The sequence below is a fragment of the Triticum urartu genome, chromosome 3A (genome assembly GCF_056163025.1).
Source record: "Triticum urartu cultivar PI428250 chromosome 3A, HENAU_Tu73, whole genome shotgun sequence".
In the NCBI taxonomy this organism is placed as follows: Eukaryota; Viridiplantae; Streptophyta; class Magnoliopsida; order Poales; family Poaceae; genus Triticum; species Triticum urartu.
Window position 1 is genome coordinate 453,550,062 of NC_141875.1, and position 4,353 is coordinate 453,554,414.

The window sequence follows — 4,353 nt, forward strand, 5'->3', positions numbered from 1 at the left end:
TCCTGCAGCGGGCTTTGCACCTAGCGGTGCTTCAAGGACGTAATTCTTCTGTGCAGCGATGAGGATAATCCTCAAGTTACGGACCCAGTCCGTGTAGTTGCTACCATCATCTTTCAACATAGCTTTCTCTAGGAACGCATTAAAATTCAACAGAATGACAACACGGGCCATTTATCTACAACAACATAGACATGCAAAATACTATCAGGTACTAAGTTCATGATAAATTAAAGTTCAATTAATCATATTACTTAAGAACTCCCACTTAGATAGACATCCCTCTAGTCATCTAAATGATAACGTGATCCATATACACTAAACTATGTCTGATCATCATGTGAGATGGAGTAGTTTTCAATGGTGAACATCACTATGTCGATCATATCTACTATATGATTCACGCTCGACATTTCGGTCTCAGTGTTTCGAGGCCATATCTGCATATGTTAGGCTCATCAAGTTTAACCCGAGTATTCTGCTTGTGCAAAACTGGCTTGCGCCCGTTGTATGTGAACGTAGATCTTATCACACCCGATCATCACGTGGTGTCTCGGCACGACGAACTGTAGCAATGGTGCATACTCAGGGAGAACACTTATACCTTGAAATTTAGTGAGAGATCATCTTATAATGCTACCGCTGTACTAAGCAAAATAAGATGCATAAAGGATAAACATCACATGCAATCAATATAAGTGATATGATATGGCCATCATCATCTTGTGCCTTTGATCTCCATCTCCAAAGCACTGTCATGATCACCATCGTCACCGGCTTGACACCATGATCTCCATCGTAGCATCGTTGTCGTCTCGCCAACTATTGCTTACACAACTATCGCTACCGCTTAGTGATAAAGTAAAGCAATTACATGGCGATTGCATTTCATACAATAAAGCGACAACCATATGGCTCCTGCCAGTTGTCGATAATTTTGTTACAAAACATGATCATCTCATACAACAATTTATATAATCACGTCTTGACCATATCACATCACAACATGCCCTGCAAAAACAAGTTAGACGTCCTCTACTTTTTTGTTGCAAGTTTTACGTGGCTGCTACGGGCTTAGCAAGAGCCGTTCTTACCTATGCATCAAAAATCACAACGATTTTTTGTCAAGTGTGTTATTTTAACCTCCAACAAGGACCAGGCGTAGTCACACTCAATGCAACTAAAGTTGGACAAAACAGACACCCACTAGCCACGTGTGTGCGAAGCACGTCGGTAGAACCAGTCTCATGAACACGGTCATGTAATGTCGGTCTGGGCCGCTTCATCCAACAATACCGCCGAATCAAAGTATGACATGCTGGTAAGCAGTATGGCTATTATCGCCCACAACTCTTTGTGTTCTACTCGTGCATATAACATCTACGCATAGACCTGGCTCGGATGCCACTGTGGGAATGCGGTATTTCAAAAAATTCATACGATCATGCAAGATCTATCTAGGAGATGCATAGCAATGAGAGGGGAGAGTGTGTCTACGTACCCTCGTAGATCGAAAGAGGAAGCGTTAAGTAACGCGGTTGATGTAGTCGAACATCTTCATGATCCAACCGATCAAGTACCGAACGCACGGCACCTCCGCGATCTGCATACGTACAGCTCGGTGACGTCCCTCGAAGTCTTGATCCAGGTGAGTCCGAGGGAGAGTTTCCTCAGCACGACGGCGTGGTGACGGTGATGATGAAGTTACCGGCGCAAGGCTTCGCCTAAGCACTTCAACGATATGACCGAGGTGTGTTTCTGTGGAGGGGGCACCGCACACGGCTAAGAGAAACTTTGGTGTGCCTTGGGGGTGCCCCCTTCCCACGTATATAAAGGGGGAGGGAGGAGGAGGCCGACCAGGGGGAGGAGGCGCGCCATGAGGGGGGAGCAATCCTACTCCAAGTAGGATTGGCCCCCCCTTTCCTATTCCAACAAGGATAAGAGGGAAGGTGAGGGAGGAGAGAAGGAAAGGGGCGTCGGTGTCAAAACCGGTGGATCTCGGGTAGGGGGTCCCGAACTGTGCGTCTAGGATCGATGGTAATAGGAGACGGGGGACATGATGTTTACCCAGGTTCAGGCCCTCTCTATGGAGGTAATACCCTATACTTCATGCTTGATTGATCTTGATGAATATGAGTATTACAAGAGTTGATCTACCACGAGATCGTAATAGCTAAACCCTAGAAGTCTAGCCTATGAATATGGTAATGAGTATATGTGATGTCCTTTTCAGACTACCCCCTTCGGTTTATATAGACACCGAGGGGATCTAGGGTTTACATGGAGTCGGTTACATAAGAAGGAATCTTTGGTCGCCAAGCTTGCCTTCCACGCCAAGTAGAGTCCAATCCGGACATAGTGCAGTCTTCGGCCTTCATGTCTTCACAACCCATCAGTCCAGCCCATGGATAACAGGCCAGATGCCTGAGGACCCCTTAGTCCAGGACTCCCTCAGTAGCCCCTAAACCGGGCTTTCGATGACGAGGAGTCCGGCGTGCAGATTGTCTTCGGAATTGCAAGGAGGGTTCCCCTTTCTCCGAACTCCAAGATAGTCTTCGGATGTAATGATAGTATCCTGACCTGTTACGCACACCATACACAACCGCAAAGAGAATATAATATTTGCACGAATATAATATGTTGACAGGTTTTTTCCAACATGACATCACGTCTGTCCGGTTATAATTTCGAACCATTTTTCCTCTGCCATTCCACGCTTCGAGATGCGGTTGCTATCGACACATCTTGTCAAAACAGAGATCATGCCCCATTATTGCGGGATTCTCATCAATGCTGGCATGGGTAACTCAACCGTGCCGTTTATATATCCCTAGGGACCATGTGAATCCTAAGGCGAGTGAGGAGGCGTTCAATATTTGCTGCCTTTATAAGGGGATAAGGATTCCCTCTTCCTCTCCTCGCGCTCTCTCTCCGTCTCCGCCTTTCCGATCTCAAGCTCCAGCGCCCAAGTTCTCATCTCCTTTCCACTCAAGCAACCATGTCCGGATCTGGTGGTCAGGGCAAGTGGATGGTCTCCTCTATCAAGGAGGAGGACATTACTAAGCTTCGGGCGGCTGGATATTTGGCGAAGGAGATCACCCATCGTCTGCCAGCCGAGGGACAAATCGTCCCCACGCCGGAGCCCACAGAGAGGGTAGTATTCATAGCCCATTTCTTCCGCGGGCTAGGGTTTCCACTCCACCCTTTCGTCCGCGGGCTGATGTACTATTACACGATAGATTTCCATGATCTGTCCCCGAATTCCTTCCTCAACATCTCGGTGTTTATTGTCGTGTGCGAGGCCTTCCTCCGCATCCATCCCCACTTCGGGCTGTGGCTCAAAGTCTTCAACGTGAAGCCGAAGGTGGTGGATGGCCAGCACACGGAGTGTGGAGGGGCCATGGTGAGCAAGGTATCCAACGTCTCTTGGCCCAAAGGCACCTTTGCGGAGACAGCAAAGGAATGGCAGAAGTAGTGGTTCTACATTACAGAACCTCGTGGAACCACTTGGGCCGCAGCTGCCGAATTCCGCTCCAGTGCTCCCATGCGACTCACCTCCTGGGTCGAGAAGAGTCCGGACTGGTGTTCACCTGACGAGCTGATAGCACTGTAGACGCGCATTCAAAGCATGGTGACCAAGGACGTCAAGCTCGTTGACATTATCCAGGTGATGCTAATCCGCCGGATTCTTCCGTGCCAGCGCCGAAGCCGCCCTTTATGGGAGTTCAATTCGAAGAAGCACTAGACCCTGAAAAAGCTCTTCGATACTTCTCACGAAGGGGCCTGGAAGTTGCTCTTCAAGGGCAACGAGGAGCCACCGGCCACGGACTCAGACCGTGGTCACAATTGTAACCGCCCCGTCAATGAGGTATGTTACTTTTGATGTATTCCCAACTTAAATGTTTCGAGGATGATGTCTGAGATCTTAGTATTTCTCTCTCAGGACTGGGTGGAGAGGGCGAAGCAGATCCAATGTCCGGCTCCGCTGCCCGAAGAACCAGTCGTCCCGCGCTTGGCGAAGATGCTGGTATCGGCGCCATATACAGCGCCGGAGAAGAAGCCCAAGAAGAAAGCCAAGGGGGCCAAGAGTGGCCCCCGTCGCAAGGGCACTTCGGACGTGACGTCCGAAGATGACGAGGCCCATTCCTCTGTCCCAGAGGACAACGACGAGGAAGAGGAGGAGGAGGAAAACAACCCTCCTCCCGAGGAGAAGAAGAAGAGGGTGGCCTCGGCACATCTGGAGGCGAAAGCGCCCAAAAAGGGGAAGGGCGCCCCAGTGGTCGACACCGCGTGGGACGTTGACAGTAGCCCGGAACGTCGCCCTGTACTAGGTGATACGTCTCCGTCGTATCTACT